Source organism: Loxodonta africana, chromosome 15 (assembly GCF_030014295.1).
Source record: "Loxodonta africana isolate mLoxAfr1 chromosome 15, mLoxAfr1.hap2, whole genome shotgun sequence".
NCBI lineage: Eukaryota > Metazoa > Chordata > Mammalia > Proboscidea > Elephantidae > Loxodonta > Loxodonta africana.
In genome coordinates, this window is record NC_087356.1 from 61313851 (window position 1) to 61333136 (window position 19286).

Here is a 19286-nt window from a genome sequence, read left to right on the forward strand (position 1 = left end):
TGGGTTTTTTTAACGGGTGTGCCAGGTACTTTATATGCATTAAGCCTGTTGAGTCCCAAAAGAACACTCAGATATAGTTACTATTATCCCCATTTTTACAAGTGAGACTTGGGTTAAAACATTTGGCCAAGGTCAAGCTAATAGTACATGGCAGATGTGGGATTTGAGCCTTGACCCTTTCAACTAGGCTCCTCTGCTTCTATCACTGGGAGATTCAGATGCCAAATGAAGGAAGCAATGGGATAGCCTTCAATGGTGGACAAGTCCTCAGTCCCACTGCATCTGCTTCCTCTTGGCCAACTGGTAGGGTGACCAACCACTCTGGTTATGACCAAAACTGAGAGGTTTCCCCAGACATGGAACTTTCAGCACTAAAACTGGCATGGCTCCAAACATATCGGGACAGTTGGTCACCCTGTGACTGAGGCATCCTTATTCTTTGTGGCTCCCAAAAGAGTAAATATATTTTCAGAATGCAAACATAATCAAAGGACATTATCAATAACTCCTTCTCTGAGCAGAGTTGCTTTAGGCCTGTCCCCAGCACAGCCCCAAAAGGCTGAATCACAGAATCAAATAGAACTTTCCTCTCTGTGTCCCAGCTTGAGGCTAAGACCAAGAGTAACCAATCTAGGTTGAGCTGGGGCTTGGGGGAGGGACACAGATGGAAGGGAGGACAAGCTCAGTAACTGAAGCCAAATGAGCTGGTTCTTTATAGATACTGCCCCCATCAAATGTTTACTACAACCACATACTAGAGGGAATACGACCTCACTGTACAGATGGAACAGCCACAATCTTGGAATCCCCCAAGCATTTAATAAGTCTGCATTCTGAGCATCTTGCCCAGGAGGCTCCTCACCTGAGCTAGGTAGTCCCCATGACACAAGCCCATGGAGAACTGTCCTATGAGGGAAGGAGTTAAGGCTGGTACCAGGTTCTCCTCCCAGACTTCACTGGGCAGCTGGTAGGCACCTGCTCCTGTCTGTCCTCTCCAACTGTGCATATAAAGGGAGGAGGAGGCACATCTTTACCTCAGTGCCTCACAAGGCACTCCTAAACACCATTCCTTTCCACATGAGGATGGAGAACCAAGAGGGTTAAGCCTCTCTCCTGCTATCCACACTCCTCTTCTTTCAGGCAGCACCTCCTCCAGGAAGCTGTCCTGGCTACCCCAGCCTTCAGTGAACCCCCCTCCCTTGACCTCACACCACTACCTCATGATGTGTCTTGCATTTCTGTCTTGTATTACTATTTAGACTAGAGGCTGAGAATTTGTAGGCGATGTTAATACGGTTGGTTAGGGACCAATTTTGAAAACCAGTGGTACAGCAGTGGTTCTTAAAACTTATTATCCATAAGAATCACCTGGGGATCTTTTAAAATATAGACTCTGATTCAGTATATCTGGGGTGGAAATGCAAATTCCTCAGTAGGGGTTTGAACCAGAATGAACCAGTCCAAAGCCCTGGTTCTTTCCCAAACTCTTCCAAGGCACAGCTCTGTGATTCACACCAAAACCACTCTGCTCTAGCCGGCCCAGCATCTTCCAGACCCTTGTACACGTCATCCTTCCTCTCTCCCCCAGGTTTTCACACCTACTGTTCCCTCTGCCTGGAACACTCTTCCCTTCCAAGCTCTTATTATACTTGCATTCTCATGTTTATTTGTGTGATTGTTTTTTTTTTCAATCAATGCCCACAGTCAGATGTAAACTCACTTGTATCTGTATCTGTGTTTCCTATCCCCAGCACTGACACATGCCTGGCACACACGAGAAGTGTCCAATAAATAATTGTTGAAGAGTAATTGAATGCAAGAATGAATGAGTGCCCTAGGTCTCGTGGTCACTGAACAATATTTTTTAATTTTCTGTATTTTTCAAATAAACAGTCCTATCCATGGCTGGTACTGAGAAGGAAGGGCTGAGTCATCCCTCCCAACTTCAAAGCAGGGCCCATGATGGCTTTCCAGAAATCACACTCAGGTAAGATATGCATGTGAACAGCACCAGGTACCCCCATGATGTCATCAGGGCCTAGCTGGGGCTGCAGGAAGAACAAGGCAGGGATGCCTATGTTTTCCAAAGGCTCCTTCTGAAAGCTGTGCCTCTGGGAGCATGGAATGGTGGGTTGGCGGGAGGCAGGAAACAGCAACCACTCTACTGTGCCAGGCAGCTGGTATAGAGATGTTCAGGTGAGGGCAAATCCCCAGGACACATCATCTGCTCCCGGCTGTCTTCCCCTCACCTTGTTCTGCCTTGCCAGGGATGGAGGGGCTGACCAAAGGTCTCTCTGGGAAGGTCCTTGTCTGAGGGACAAAACTCAGCTTGAGGTCAGGCAAGGCCAGCCCACAAGGTATCTAGAATTCTTGCTCCAACTCCTCACCTACCTCACTGTAACTCCTCTACCCTCACACCTCAGCTTAAACCTCGTGCTTTGCGAAGACGAGTCAATTCCGACTCATAGCAACCCTATAGGACAGAATAGAACTGCCCCATGGAGTTTCCAAGGAGCACTTGGTGGATTTGAACTGCCAACCTTTTGGTTAGCAGCCATAGCACTTAGCCACTATGCCACCAGGGTTTCCCCAAGGCTCCCAATGTAGGCTAAAAACCAGTTGCTGATTCTAACTCATGGAAACCCCATGTGTGTCAGAGTAGAACTGCACTCCAGATGGTTTTCAATGGCTGTGACCTTCCAGAAGTAGATCAGCACACCTTTCTTCCAAGGCACCTCTGGGTGGACTTGAACTTCCAACCTTTCAGTTAGAAGCCAATCACATTAACCATTTGCACCACCTAGGGACTCTGTGGAATATGTTACAGCCCCTGTGATATGCTCTCACAGCTTCCTGGACTTCTTCACGGCTCCTATCACAGCCTTCCCCCATGGGCTATAAGCTCTGCTGAGGATGGATCCCATCTGTCTAATTCACAGTCATAGCCCTACTGCCTCCATAGGATCTGACCCATAGATGGTGATCAATGAAAGTCTACTGAATGTCACCAGCAGTGAGGAACCCAAGGCTGGTTCAGGTTGACAGGACTGTGAGGCAGAGGCTGACCCATACCAGAGCACATAGTAAGCACACAGCTCAGGTATGTTGACTCTAAGCTGGAATCTGAAAAACCACCAGGTACTCAGGGGCCCCAGAGGGGACCATCAGGCCCCAGCTGTGGGGCACAGTCACGAAGGGCCACCCTGCCAGCTTTTAATCACATAAACACGGCTGTCATCACTCTGCAAATGAGTATGGCAGGGAGTGTGTGTTTGTGTCTGTGCTCTATTTTAAACTAATAAGAAACATATCTCTGTGCGAGCCAATTTCTCCCCCATGTGTTACATGTAGGGCACTGTGTAGGCGCTCTCATTTATGTTTATAAAACGCGTGTGACTCATCCAAACGCATCAACTCATTTGATCTTCTCCACAGCCCCTACAGGAGGCATTGTTATCCCCATCTTACTGACAAGAAAATTGAGGCTAGCTTTTAAGGTTACACAGTTGTGTGTATGGTTGAGTTAAGACTCAACCCCAAGCCTTGGCATCGAATCTAGAGTCTTGCTCTGCACGACTCTGCCTCAATCTCCAGACTTTATCCTCTTATACCACAGTCCATTAGACATGACCTAGCCAATCCAGGGTCCTGCATCCTACACTGAGCTACAGCAGAGGAACTAAAGCGTGAGGTCTGGGGTTGGAAGATGAGAGATAGAGAAAGAAGGGACCAAGGAAGCCAGCAGCTTTCCTAAAATGTACAACTAGAGCTCCAGCAAGCTGTGCTAGAAAGACTTAGAGTCACACAAAACCCACCTGCATGACCTTGGTCTAACTGTCTTTACCTCTCTGAGCCTACTTTCCCTCTTCAGTCTGTGGTGGTGACGCAGTAAAATAAAGGGTGAGAGCTCCCTGCCCAGGGCCCAGCACACTGTAGTGGAGGAGTCTCTGCTGTGTGTGGCCTCTGTGCGCGCAGTCTTCCACAGCTCTCCAGAAACCACGGAGCTCAGGAAATAAACTTTCTCCTGCCTTTACCTTTGCTAGTTGTGGCAGCCTATCTCCTCCCTCCCCGGATGCAGATCCACCATGGGCCAGGCCAGGACACCAAAGCCAGCACTCTGTGCAAAAAGAATGCTGGAGAAGTTCCTGGTGTCCCTGCCAGCAGCTAAAGGCATGCCCCAGAGTAGCCTAGGACTGAATTCTCCTTCCATTCTTCCTTTCCAAATCCAATGGAAATGACTTTTTAAAGTATTCCAGGAGACCAGATGTCCAGCTTGGAAGGTGACTTCCCCAACAATCTGGAAGCCAGCAGGCGTTAGCAGTGCCCATCTCTTTGCAACTGAGAGGCTGTAATGAACAGCGTGCCTTCCCAAGAAGAGCCATGCCAGTGCAAGAACCAAAGTCAATTTCCCTGGGAAGAGGCTCCAGAGAACGCTAAAGAATCCCACCAAGCTTCCTGGCTTTCCTCCAGAATGGTACTCGGCAATGAGGAGGGTCCCCAGGGGACTGCTGCCCACTAGGAGTCTAGTGATCTCCTCCCAGGGCAGGGAGAGGCACAATGAGAGAGGAGGCCTGGCTCCCTGGACTTGTGAGGACAGGGGCTCTCTGCATGGCAGCCGAGCAAAGCCACCCCACTGCTACCCCGGCCATGGGGGAACGGTGCTCTTGAGCTCTACCCCAACAGAGCTTTCCTGCTTGATTTCTGTTCCCATGGCCTTGGGGCAAATATTCCTCTTGGTAACTGGAGGATTCAGAAGGGTCTCTCTCTGCAGCTTTCCCAGGCCCCTGCATCTAAAGAAGGGAGGCCCAGCTGTCCTATCACCTCCAAGAAACCTTCTCTAAACTTGAGGAGCCCGATGGTCTTGGCCACACACTAGCATTTACGGCCCAAAGAGTCAGAATAGCAGACCTGGAAGGGACTCGAAGTTAATCTAGCCTAATCTCTCCATTGTGTAAAGTGAGGAAGTTGAGACCCAAAGAAGTTGAGACCTCTCAAAAGTCATGCTGCCTGTTGTCAGTTTGATGTGCATTAGTTCAGTCTCCCCAACAAAAGAATAGGGTTCTGAGTCCCACACAGCACACTAAAAACCAGTTGCCATTGAGTTGATTAGGACTGATGGTGGCCACTAGTGTGTCAGAATAGAACTGTGCTCCATAGAACTTCTTTTTTTCCAGTTTTCGAATGTTTACTTTAGAAATCTTCAGTAAGTATTTACCAGGTTCCCGAGGTATAATGGATGCTTTCATGAAGTTACCAGTTACCAGCTGTCATCAAGTTGACTTGAACTCATGGTGAGCCCATATGTGTCCAAGTAGAATTGTGTTCCATAAGGTTTTCTTTTTTTAATTTATTATAATTTGTTGTTGTTGTTGAGAATACACACAGCAGAACTTACGCCATTCAACAATTTCTCCATGCACAATTCGGCGACATTGACTACATTCTTCAAGTTGTATAACCATTGTCACCTTCCTTTTCCAAATTCTTCCTCCCTCATTAACTTAAACTCACTGCCCCCTAAGTTTCCTATCTAATCTTTTGAGCTGCTGTTGTCAGTACGATCCCATATATACAGTTCTTAAAAGAGCACAATGCTCAAAGCAGACATTATTTACTAATTAAGCTATACTATTGTTTGGTTTTAAGAAGACTTCAGGGGATATATTTGGTTTAAGGCTTAAAGATTATCTCAGAGCAACAGTTTCTGGGGTTTATCCAGCCTCAATGGTTCCATAAAGTCTGGATTCCATGAAAATTTTAAATTCCATTCTGCATTTTCCCCTTTTTGACCAAAGATTCTTCTATAGAATCTTTGATCAAAACATTCAGTAGTAGTAGCTGGACACCATCCAGTTCTTCTAGTCTCATGGCAAAGAAGGCAGTAGTTTATGGAGGCGATTAGCCACACATTCCATTTTGCTTCATAAGATTTTTCAGTGGTTGATTTTTTAGAAGTAGATCACCAGGCCTTTTTTCCTAGGAGCCTCTGGCAGACTGGAACCTCTAACCTTTAAGTTAGCAGCCAAGTGCGTTAATTATTTGCATCACCTAGAAATACCTAGCACGCTGCTGTTGTTGTGTGCCATTGAGTTGATTTCTACTCATAGTGACCCTATAGTACAGACTAGAACTGTCCCATAGGGTTTCCTAGGCTGAAATCTTTATGAGAACAGATCAAGTCTTTTCTCCTGGGGAGTGGCTGGTGGGTTCAAACCGTGGACTTTTCAGTCAACAGGCTCTTTACATAGCACACTAAACCCATTGCTGTGGAGTTGATTCTGACTCACAGCAGCACTTTAGGACAGAGTGGAACCACCCCACAGGGTTTCCAAGGCTGTAAATCTTTATGGAAGCAGACTACCACATTTTTCTCCCACAAAGCTGCTGGTGGGTTCGAACCGCCAACCTTCTGGTTAGCAGCCAAACGCTTAACTACTGTGCCACCAGGGCTCCATACATAGCACACTACTGGGCATTAATTAAATAGTGTACTCAGGCCAGGGTTGTTGACGGGTGGATGGACCCACAGGGAGGACTCAGGGGTGAGAACCAGCACTTGTCATCATGGGGCCCCTGGGCATACCCTTGGGGTCTCTCTGGGCTGTTCCCTGCCTCTGACCTGGAGCTGGAACTAACAGTCTTCGTGGAGGGCGGTCTCACCTGAGAAATGGGCAGGAAGGGCTCCTTAAGAGGGACCATATGGTATTCAATGCTGTACTCCCAAAGGCCTAATAACACAGGCCTTGGAATTAGTGTTCAGTAAACATGAACTGCTAGAGTGAGGACAGGTAGAGGAACCTCTGCAGTGGGGCTTGCCCCCCTACTCTACCACAGACCCGTTGTGCTACCCTGAGTGGAGGGAGATTGTGCCCACCCTTCACCTAACAGGACCCAGACAAGCCCTACCACTAATGGGCTAAGTGATCCTTGGTGTCAGTCAGAATTCTGAGCCAGTGGACCATGGGTGTGGGCCCCCAAGGGCTTCTCTTCATGGGGCTCCCAGTCCAGCTTACAGCCTGGGTGGGCAGATCAAGGAAGGGCAAAGGCCATACTGCTCTGCCACCTGCCCCCCCGCCACCATCATGGCTACTACACCTATGTGCCCCTAAATCTACTTCTACCACTTTGTGCTGTCCAGCCCAGCCCCCACCTGTGACTGAAGGTTTTGTGGAAGTAAAAAAATAGCTCTTCTTCTAGGTTTTGGTTTCCATAACAGCCAGTAGCTCTCCCAGATATTTGCCAACCAAAGGTATGGGTAACGGGTTGGGGGGGCCACGGAATTTCAGTTTATTCCTTTAAAGAAATTCTCAAAAAAGGAATAGGTGGAGCCCTTCTCTGAGCCTCAGTTCTCCTCATTTGTAAAACTGTATAACAATACCCATTCTACCGACTCCACAAAGTTGTACGGATCAAATGAGAGCCCATGTGAGGGCGTGCTTCATTAGGAAATAAAACTAACATTCACCGTGAGCTCTCCTTGTGCCAAACACTTCTACATATTTTCCTTCAGAGTTTTGACGACAGTCCTACACGCTCAGTGTTATTATTATCCTCATTTTATAGCTGAGAAAACAGAGGCTCAGAGAGGTTAAGTGATATGCCCAAGGACACACAACTTATTAGTAGCAGAAGCAGGATCAGAACCTAGACACTGATTCCAAAACCTGTGTTCTTTCCCCGAAACACGAGGCTGTCTAAACAAAAGAAGCAAATGTTGATTATTATAAGCAGGCAGGTGAGTCTCCAGACTGAAAATGCTGTCCTCATGGAGCTAACCTCTATAGCTAGGGTGCATCTATTTTCTTCAAGAAGACCACCAAGTAAGTCAAAGCCCAACTTCTCACTGTTCTTGAGACCCTAAAACACAAGTCAACCCCGGGAACAAGCACTTGCAGTCTGCTTTTGTTTGCTTTTCCTGAGGTAGTGGTTGTTTAAATGACTGACTATTTATGAAGCAATCCAGTTGGTACGAAACACAGAATCATGGAACTTTGAGCTGAAGGGGACCTCTGAGGGCAAGTTCAAGCCCGTTATTGGATAGGTGAGGAGAAAACATCTAGAGAAGGTAAGTCGCTTGTTGAAGGTCACACAGAGTCTAGAGTAGACTCCATTGCCCTCTGCCTTCTAGCACAGACTCCTGTTCTTGCCACATCCCAACCACACTGACATCTGTCCAGCCTTATGGTCCCTGAAAGATGAAAGGGCCAGATGTGGAGCCTATAGTCTCTGCTCTCTTAGCTTAGGAAAAGCAAGGAGACTGGGTAGAATAGCTGTGTTGTAGTCAGGAAGGAAATTAGTTCATTTGCTTTGTAGACTAAATCATTAGCCTAAGTTGTGTCCATTGAGAAGTCAACACAGAAAAGTCCTTTGAGAAATCCCTCAATGTGTAAAAGAAGCCAATCCCCAATAGGGAGGCCCAGGCTGTACTCCTGAAGCAATGGCAGCCCACTTTGGCCACTTAGAAGTCAGAGGGGGCCAAAATCTTCATTCTAGTTCAAGCTGCTCCCCAGCAATCCCTGATGACAACACCAGAGCACCATGACTGGACAGAGGAGTCTCATGTTTCACCCCTCCCCCTGCAGCCCAGCTCTTCCAGCCCTCCCCTCTCCTCCGCTCCTCTAACGGAGCTTGCCTCCACTCTGTTCTGATTACTGGGCACCATTCCACCCCTCTTTTGCCTTTTTTGTGTGACAATTGGTTCATTCCTTTTTTATGTCACCTCTACGTGTCCACATGTCCTTTCCCATGCATTTGTGTATTGGGCTTGTCCACCACTACCCTCAAGCTGCACCTTCCTTGAGGGCAAGGACCCTGTATCTCTTTTCTTTCATGGCCCCTGCCCTGCTCTGCACACAGTGGGCAGCACCCAGACCACCGTGTTGACTGGCCGTTTACTTGATGTTTGGTGATGGTCATCTGATGGTGTCAGTGACCTAATGGAAGGCCCAAACCACATCCTATGGAAGCAAAAAGAAAAGGCCAAGTTGGATAATCCACTAACTGGACCATCAGTTCCCAAACAGCATGGGGGAGGAGAGTCTACCAAGATGGAGTCCACTATGTGCCTTACACTCTGCTAGGTACTTTACAAAGTCTCCCTCCACTTGACATTCACAACAATCCTAAGAGCTAGGTACTTTCATTTCCCAATTTACAGATGGGGAAACTGGGATCAAAGATGTTAAGCAACTTGTCTAAATTCATGCAATTAGTAAATAGCAGAACTCAGCTCAAAATGCAGTGTTGGCAGATACTAACGGCCGTACTCTTTCCACTAGGCCACAGCCAGGAAGCTCCTTGAGGACAGGAACTTCCAGCTATATGTATCTGCTTTGTTTTTGCTGCTGTATCCTCAGCACCTAGGATGGTCCCAGGACCATAGAAGACACTCTACGCCAATTTGCTGAGTGAAGGAACAAAGGAATAAGTCAATACCATGCTGTGGCTTCCATAGGATGTGGTTTGTTTTTTGCTTCCATAGGGCTTGGTGTGGGCCCTTCCTTAGGTCACTGACACCATCACCAAACATTGAGCAACTGGTCAGTCAACACTGTGGCCTGGATGCTGCCCACTGTGTGTCCCCAGCAGGACAGGACAAGGGCCCAGGAAGCAAGGTTACTGGGCTTTACTTGCAGGAAATCCTGAACAGCTATTTGCTCCCTCTTTTCACCCAGACAAATACCCAATATTTTAAGGTTCCGTCAAAGGCCACTTGGAAGATGGCTGGGTTTACTAGGAATGGGATGGGGGGTGGGAAGAGAAGGAAAAGCTGAACACAAGAGAGTAAGAACTCATTGGGTGGGTGATTTAAAAGCATTCTTGCTGCTCTGTGACCTGATTCTGGGGCCGCTGTCTGGCCCATCTGAATGGGTCCCTTCCCCCAGCCTCCCTCATCCGCCACTGGGCACCCCCCTACCTCGACTGAGCCACACTGAAATTGGCCACGTTCCTATTAGGCAGAGAAATGAACAGCTACGCCACCCAGTCCGGCCCCATCCGAAGCCTCAAGAGTCTGCCGTGGGCCCCAGGGCCAGCTGCTTTTCTCCACATTCCAGCCAAAAATAATACGAGAACGAAGCTGTTTGGTGGAGACTTAATCTAATCTTCATGGCTTCAGTTTTAAAATATCCTGCCTGGTTTAAGGTTTCTTATTACACGCAGGGATGTGTTTTTAGTGAGATAGGTCTTAGCAGAAAACGTCCTTCTTGTAATTAGAAACCCAGGCAGGCAGGCCTGCGGGGAGGCATCCAAGCCAAACAGCAGATCCCCCAGAAGACAACACGTTTGCAGCAAGCTCTTCTCGAGCTTCTCTTTCCGGCATGAGATGCACTGAACTGCTCCAGCGCTTGCTCCCTGCACTCCTGGAGGCTCTGGAATCAAGGAGAATCCAAGTTCTGGTAGAGGGTCTTTCTTCCCCTACTGTCATGCATCGTCTCAGCAAAACTGTTGCTTTTTCTATCCCCCCTCCAAGTCTGTCTATAACCACCACCACCACCACCACCACTCCCCCACCCCCGCCACCCCAGGCGCTCGCTCCCACTTGCAGTCGAAATGGAAACTAAGATGTGGCCTGCAACGAGATAAGTGTGTGGACAAAAAACTGACCCATAGGAGTCACCGTGGACTAGTGAGAATTAAACACATTCCACAGGAGCTACGTCTGCAGTATCAGGGGTGGCTTTTAAAAATCAGGGACTGGAACGAAAGGAGGCTACGTATAAGTGCAGTGTACATGTTGATGTGAATGCTGGGTGTAACTCTTTGGGCCTTCTGGCCCAGAATCTGCTTTGATCTGCCAGTATGAAGACTGCTAAGCAAGGCCCAGGCTGCGGCTAGCTCCAGACCAGTATGCGTCCCCACAACCTGACTAAATGTCACATAACAGTCAGGGTTCAGGCCTCCCCAGTGACACAAAGAAAAGGGGCTGGGTTTCTGGTAAGTCCGATTTGATGTTCAGCGGATGTATGAAAACTACTCAAGGGAGCACCATTGGGAATAAGCAGCCTGGTTCCCCGACTCAGCCTTAATTTTCCCAACTGATAGAGTGCAGGTGGTTTTGGGAATCACAGGAGGGTTTCCAAATTCAAGTATGCAAAGAAAGGCCAGAGTTCAGCCCCTTCACCAAGGTGAGAACTCCTGAGAGTTGTGGGGAAAGGCTCTGGGACCAGGCAGGGAAAGAAAACACACCCAAGGGTGTGACTTTGTTGCAGAGAATCCTTCTGCCTCCTATGTCCTTTGTTATGTAGTGTGAACCCTGTGTGGGACTCTGCTGTGTCCTTCACTCCTCACAGCCTAATGAAGAATCTGTGTAACAGACACATCCCACTTTACAGATGAAGAAACCCAGGTTCAGAAGCTGAAGGCCCACTGGAGTCACAAAGCCAGGCCGTAAAAGGGTATAAAATTACCAAGTCCCCAAATTTCAGTCTATACACTAGCTCAGCTTGCTGATCTGCCAACTTGGATTATCTCCTGGCCACTTCCCACCAGGTACTAAATTTAATTAAATTAGCAGATCCCCACTGCAACACATCCTGGCCACACAGCCTGGGTGAGTGCAGCCCCTCCTGCTAAATTCTGCATCTCAATATAATTCAATCTGCCATAAGCCACGGATCTCATGTCAAGTGTTTTTTGCAAAGCACAGTGTGTTGGCTAGAATCAAGGCTAACGGTGGCTCTTGATTCCCTTTTCCATATAACTTCCTCTGTTTTTCTTGGGTGGTATCATTTTCACTCTCTCAATACTCTGAGCTACATTTTGTTTGATCTAGACACTTTGCTTCACGTGCCGTCCCCTCTTGCCATTGCATCACACGTTTCCCCTCTTGCCATTGCATCACACGTTTATATATATCTTAGAGCACCCCAGTCCTCGTGCCATGCAGCATAGGAAACGGAAAACTTATAACGGCCCTTCTCACCTTCCTCCAGCTAATTTAGAAAATGTGCTCCAGATTAAATAAATCAGGGACAAAAGTCTGATATTGGAGATAGAATTTCAGAAGGGGGGGGGAGGCTAAATCTAGCAACACGTTGGTTGGAAGCCTATAAATGTTATAGGTTGTTTCTTTAATAACAACAAATTCAAATTTTAACAACACAGCAGTATTAAGCCTCTAACATTTAAAAATCTAATTTGCCTCTGCTCTGCTGCTGTTTAGGTTGCACATTGCATTCATGTGGGATAAGAAAGTCAGGTTGATCAGTGTGAGTTGGTTCCTAAAGCAGGCTAATAGAGGCCCCTTTAAAACTCTGCCTTTTAGCTTTCTCGGCATGCCCTGGTCTCTAATGAGTTGCAGTCCCAGGTTGAAGATGGACATGGCAGAAAGAAATTTAACACACACTCTGGTGCACCCATAAACATCAAGCCAAGGGAGAGAAGGTATGTTTCCAGTTAAGCTAGAACACCATGAATTCAGGATTCTCCACTCACAAGACAGTAATTCTCCTTATTTCATCACTAACTCACTTCAAATGTGTTTATACAATTTATTGCTACTGAACTTCCAGGCAACTGGTGTAGAGTTAATGAAACCCAGCTTGGAGAAGCTTTGAGCTTTGAACAAGTAACCACAGTTTAAATGGTTATGACATGCGGTCAAAGCCACAGGCCAGCCCCACTGTAGTTTCTGTGTTAGGACCTGGTTCAAAAACCTTGTCATCTCACCTTTTGTGCCAAATAGATGGAAAAAGAAAAAAAAAAAAAGAGCTGAAAAACAGCCTGCCATGTTCCTTCTCAAGCAAGGTGCCCAGCCTTTCTCCCTGCCATTTTAACACATTTGTCTTCCCAAATGCAAGGCAAAGCCCCTCCCCAAATCCCCCAAGTAAATATTTCAGTTGCTGTTTGAATTGGCACTGGGTTTGAAATACTGAAATCCAGTTCGGGTTTAATTGAACAAGGTCAGGCCTACATATTAGGAATTGGGGGTGGGGGAGCGTGGGTGAGGCACCCAGCAACATGTAAAGTAACAGACTCAGTGAAAGCCCGAGAGGTGATACAGGAATGTACAGACGAAACTGGACGGGAAAAGAAGAAAACTCATCTTTCTGAATTAGAGACATTGGGTTTTATTAATCCTTATTGTCACATGGCTTCCTCCTCCACACTCAGTCCATGTGGGAACTCCAGCAAGTTCCTTCTTTCTAAACATGCCCATTTTGGAAAAGTAAAGGGGAGGTACTGGACAGACCGCTGCCACACCATAAAAGCCCCTTTTAAAAGCGGCACTTTCATTAACTTAAAGCAATCTATAGACTTAAAAGCAGAGAGCAGTAAACTCCCAGAAAGGATCATAAAACAGCCAGTCTCAAGTTGGGTACACTTCAGTGCAATTTGCACGAGGCATTTTACTGTGAGCGGGGGCCGGGCCTATCTCCCTCCAGTAACCCCCTGCCCCTTATTCTGAGTAGCTTCTTTTTCTCTTGGCTTTCATTCCTTTCGAGCTCACAAAGGGAGGCGGTGACCGGGGAGTCTCCGTAGGGGTCAGGGCTCCCTCCCTCCTCAGGCTCTCGGCGGGAGAGGGAGCGCACGAATTCCAAGCCTGCAAAACAACAGCCCTGGAGCTCCGCGGCCGCGGCGGATCGCGACTCCCGGGACCTCCAGGGCCTCGCGTGGGTCCCGCGTCTTCTGCGACCGGAAGGGCTGCCTGGCTGGCCCAGCGAGAGTGTCGGGGGCAGGGAGGGTGGGTTCAAAATTGCGAGGAAGAAACCTCAAACCTTCCTCCTACCCCACTGTTCCCTATATGATCAGAGGGATACCTCCCTCCCGGATCCGAGACCTCTCCCCCACCTCCGAGCCAGGCCCGAGCCATGGGGGTGCAGCTCGAATGGGAGATGAGTCCAGAAACGGGAGATCGCCCTTCCCCGAAGGTCCTGAGGCCTTGGGGAGGCCAGAATGGCGGGCTAAATGGAAGGGCAAAGGGCTGGGGCTTTGGTTAACATCATGTTATTTTTGAACACCATCATTTTCTCAGATTTGGCTGGGGGAAGTAGCCTAAACCTGCCTAAAATGAGAGGCTCTTGACTTCCACTAGTTGGGAGCATCTGAAATCCAAAAAGTCAACAACACGTTGGCGGAGTCCTGGATCAAGTGGGGTGAGAGTAGGAATCCTGAGCTCCCGCTCCACCAGGCGGAACATCGCACCGGCGGCGGGCGTGTGAGCTTCCAGGGCCGGCCAAGGGAAGAGCAGGCAGCGCCTGTCGGCTGAGGGGCGGCAGCTCCCTCCAGGGCGCCCAGCTTCGAGTCCGCCCTGCCTTGGGCAGGATGCTGGAACTCGCTGCTAGAGCCACCCCAGCGCAGGCCGCAGCCCCTCCGGGCCACCCGCCCCCGCCCCCGCCCCCGCCCCACCGCACTGCGCCCGCAGCCCGCAAGTGGCTCCCGGGGCCCGCCGAGCTGACATCGGATCATCCTAGGATCCACTCCGAGTCCCTCCAGCTGCCCAGTCACTCGCCCAGAACGTCCCTTCTATTTGCCGGCTTCCCGGAATCTTTCTCCTAAAACTGGGTTCCGCGGGCCCTAAGCCCTCTCCTCCTAAAGATCCGCTTTCGGGGAGAAGGAATAGGAATTCGGGGTTCCCCTGCCGTGGCTCGGATCAACTACTTTCGTCACCTCCCTAAACGCTTTCCCACCCACCGAGCGTCAAGACCAGCGCGCGCGCGACCCTCCCCAAATTTCAATTGCCTCAACCTCAATAAAGAGCCGTGATCCCGAGACCGAACCCTAAAAACGCCACCCGTTCCTCCGACTCCAGCTTCAGATCTAAGCCCGGGCACCCGACTCCTACCTCCAGCCCGCTGATCTCGCCGGGGTGTGGATTCGATCCCTAAACTACTCAGCAACCCTTTAATTCCGCTTCTGAAAACAGCCTGAATCCTATACGCCAAACTCTAGCCTGGCCCTAAAGCCCAGCTTTAATTCAGGGCTGATCCACAACCCACCCCCGCCATGCCCAGCCCGGGTCTCCCCACCGCGCGGGAACCCCGGGTTCTCCTGTTAAGAGCCCCGAGAAAAGGCGGCCTGCTTCGCTTGTTTCTTCCTGGGGGCCGGGAGCTGAGAGAGAGAAAGAAACGCAAACTTTGCGCGGCAGACCCAGGACCCTACCCCATCCCCCTCAGCTCTCTGCTGTTAGGGTGCTTTTCACCCCCCTGTTTTACGAACTCATCCCCTAGTTCTCGAGCCAGGAGAGCTCCCAATTCCCAAGCCTCGGTCACGGGCCCCTCCGCTTCCCCCCACCTCACCAAATCCCCCCAGCAATCCGCTGAAAGCCAGTGACCGTACAGATTCTCGCTCCTCCCGGGGCGAGCGTCCCTGAGAGTGGCTTCTCGGAGCCTGGCTTCTCCACGCTACAGCTCACTGGCCCGGGTTTCACCGGCCTGCCCGCAACCTCCCACTCGTCCCGGCTCCCCAGGCCTGGCTGGCCACCGCTCCTTGACTCCTATCACCCGGCCCCAGCCTGGGGCCGCTCCGGCTTCCAGCCACTCGAAGGCAGCTCCAGGCTGGTGGCGCCGAGTAAGCGCCGGCCCCAAGGACGTCCGAAGCCCGGAGAAAGCCAACCTGGAGCCGACTGTTCCCAGCCTCGCCCCACGGAGCGCCCAGCCCGAGCCTCCTCAACCCGGGCTCCGAGCTCCGACCGCGCGCCGCCCCTAGTCCCGGGTCCCCCGGACGCTCCCGGTGCGCAGCTCCCCGCCCGTTCCACTACGGTTTCTTGGGCCCGCGGTCGCCCGAGTCCGCAGCCCGACTCCTCGCACCCGCGGACAATGCGCGCCCGGCGCGGAGGCGGCTGCGGCTGCGGCTGCAGGGTTGCGCGCTCGCCCGGCCAGGGCGCCTGCAAGCGGCGCGTCTCTGGCCGCCTCCTTCCCCCGGCCTCGCCGCGACTCGCGCTGCCTCGCTCCGCGCTCTCCCGGCGCTTCCCCCAGCTTCTGTCTGCACGCTTCCGCCGTCTCTCTCTGCTCCTTGCCTCCCTCCTCCCTGCTGCCTCCCTCTCTCTCCTCCCTGCTGCCTCCCTCTCTCCCTCTCTCCTCCTTGCCCTGTCGCAATGAATAATACTCTGGCTTGGGGACTGGAATAAAACACACGCGCTCTGAGGCAGCCGCCCGCAGCAGCAGCAGCCGCCGCCGCCGCCGCCGCCGCCGCCGCCTGCAAAAGCGTCTCTGACATGGAAATGAATGACAGCTTACCTGATGCCAATCTTCATCAGACTGACACCGGCGTGACAACACAGCCTATACTTCCCAGCACTGCTCGGGACGTCAGCGGCACAGGGACCCGCCCCCCGAGGCCCCCCTTTACACACCTCCCCTCTCCCCACTCCCCCTTTCCTCCCCACCCCCCATTACCCCCACCCACTCCCGGCCCCGGCCGCTTCCAAGTCGGAGGCGCTGCTGGAGTGTCTCCCTCTACTGGAGGCTCGTTTAAGACGTCAGACGCCGGCCTGCTCCTGCTGGCGGGGAGGCAAGAACCACCCTGAGGAAAAGGCTCAAAATGTGAGGGTTGCCTCTGAGGGAGGAGCGCAGCGGACCCCCAAGTGACTAAGGAGCACTGTTCCCCATTCTAAGTCCTCCTCAGCAAACAATTCAGGCAGGGTTTCAAGACATCCTTGCGCTGAGGGGACAGGGATGAGGTGAAATTTTCTGTGGACCCCAAGAGAACTCCCCAAGAAATTATAAGACTTTAGACTAGCGAGGAAGCCTTCCTTCTACCCCCACTCCTCCCCCCCCCATTCCTGCCAGCCTGGCCTCATTTTATGATTGCATTTGAATAATTCTCATTACCCTGGCCCCAGAGAAGGTGCTCAGATGACACTCTGGTTAGTTATTCCTATTCTCAAGAGCTTTCTCTGCTGTGGGCTTCCTGGGGCGTTAGGTTGGCAGAAAGGGAGAGAGTGTAATGGGGTAGGGGAGAGATGAAAGGGCGTAGAGGCTTTGTCAGTAAATCACCTCTTTGCAAATATCAGGCAAGCCTGTTCCAAGCTACTGCTATTTTCATTCTAAAAAGTCCTTAGTAAACCAGTGAGTCCTGGGGGTGGGGGTGGAGGGCGGGGCTGGGGTGCTATAATATAAAGGAAAGACCAGCTGGACTGTTTCGGCCTGGGCCTGGTGGGGTGGCTTCATCTACCTCAGGGAGTGAAATTGGCTCCTCACCTAAGTGAGGATTTAGAGTAACTCCCTGTTTGGTTATGTTCCTACAGAAGAAGACCAAGGCAGGCATGTATCTTCATTCGTTCAGCAGATGACAGTCCTATTATGTGCCAGGTATAGGCCCACAGCCATCTACAAACGAAGGCTTGCTTGCTTCTACAACTTAGCACGCGCCTCTCTGCATAAAAGGACAGAGAAGCCCTTCTGCCCCTTGAAGTCTGCTCCCCTCTGCTCACAGAGGAGCCATTTCAGCCAGTCAGGCAGCGATTGATCCTCTGACCTCAGATCAGGCAGGGGGCCTGGATAAAGCCCAGACAAAGGAGCTAATGTAAGCAGGGAAAGCAGCAAGTGAAACCCAGGCAGTCCAGGTTTTCAGTAAAGAATGTGACCCAAGAAGTTGAAGGTTGCCCCTTAGCTCTCTCTGAGCCTCTAGGTCACTCCTCACCTGCCTCAGTCACAGGCAAGGATGAGAGCTATTCAGGTTCCATGGCTTGGGGGGAGGAGCCATTAGAATCTCTTTTGTATCACATCCCAAATATACTAACTACTGTTTGGCCAGATCCCACCAGTACCCGCAACCTCACCCTCCAAAGTGGCCCAAATTCCTCACTGATTGCCCCTGTTACAGTGAGAGTTGAAGCCGCTCACCTTCACATCGAACCTCCAAAGACTTCGCTTGGTGGATTTATGTTACCCCAGCCTCTGATCTGTGGTCAGAGACTCTGGCTGCTGACAGCATATTTGCTATTTTATATTATACATTGTATAATAATAGAATAATCATGAATGCACTTGCCCTTTTTACGTAGTAGAGAAGCCACCTGATTTTCCAAGCCAGAGGCTAGAGGTCAGGCTGCCATAAACTCTCAGAGGGAAGCTCTCCTCAGACACAGGCGGGGGAAGGGAGGCTCATTTGCCCGTGCCCAGGACCCCTGGAAGGAGGCCTTTCTCTCTTTCCCATGGCTCTGGTGAGTTGCTGTAGGCTGCAGTCAGAAGGGAGATTCAGGCTGCATATAAATACTTAACCCCATCAGGGAGGTGTCAGTGAGCCATAAATAGTACTGCAGGCCACAGCCATGCATCACTGATTCACACTTGTCAGGCCCCTCGTTTTCTGAAATCCAGTTTGGTGCCCAACTCTTTCTTCATGTGGGAAACCCATTGCCATGAACTGTGATTTGTTGGACTCTTTTAAATATACCATGATTTCCACTTTTGATTTTTTTTTAAATGTACATTGCAATTTTAAATAAATCTATATCTTGCTTTGACTGTTTTTTCAATTTGCAAAAGTTTGACAAATGATTACCTAGAAGGCAACCATCTTTTTTTACAATTATTCGAGGCAAATATTCTGCACCCACGGGAAGCTCAGCCAAGTAATAGTTCTAGGGAGAAAGGACAGAAGCAAAGAAGCTCAAGTTTGGCTCCTATCCTCAAAGAGCTTTCATTCTGTTGAGGAAGACAATGTCACAACCTGTAGAATATTACATGACAATAATACAAAAAGTCCAATAGGTGACACAGGCCAGTATATATAGTTCATGAACACAAGTAGCCAATATTTTAAATATTGGCTCTGTCAGTGAGGAGAGAAGCGATAGAGCACAAATTAAGTCGTTAATGTCTCATTAATTAGAGAGCTCATTTTAGATTCTCTACAGTCCTTTCCCCTTCACCCTTCTGAGGATGAAGAAGAGGGTGGAGAGGCGTGTACATGTCTTATGTCATCAGCGCATCAACCTTATAACCAAACAGGAGTGACTAGTAATCTTAGCATTTCTAAACTTTGGCATTCATAAGGCTTGCTTCCCTCCCCTCTTCTCACTGTAGCTGTGCTTCATTTCTTGGTCGTATAAGCAGCCCACGCCAGCCCAGCTGTCTCCTCGAGCTCCAGACCTGTACAATGAACAGCCTAACCTGAATCCTGCCTGTATCCTCCAATGAATAAAAATTTAAAACTTGTCCAAGTACCAGTTCTCTTTACTCTCAGCTTAATTATTTTTAATGAAACCTGACAGATTGTGATCAATTTGCGAACAGGGAGAACATCTTATTTTATCATGTTGTGTTGTTGTTAGCTGCCATAAAGCCAACCCCTAACTCATGGAGAACCCATGCATGATGGAATGAAGTGTTGCCCGGTCC

The 19286-nt window shown here is 49.9% G+C and overlaps 1 protein-coding gene across 1 annotated transcript in view; it reads right to left on the reverse strand.

The window, feature by feature from the left end:
* The window catches only part of PKNOX2 (PBX/knotted 1 homeobox 2), a 354189-nt gene extending 337943 nt beyond the window's left edge, over positions 1-16246 (reverse strand). Inside the window, exon 1 of the mRNA XM_023557078.2 lies at positions 16179-16246. The gene's annotated coding sequence lies outside the window, so the exon portion shown is untranslated. The remainder of the gene's footprint in view (positions 1-16178) is intronic.
* Between the last annotated feature and the right edge of the window lie 3040 nt (positions 16247-19286).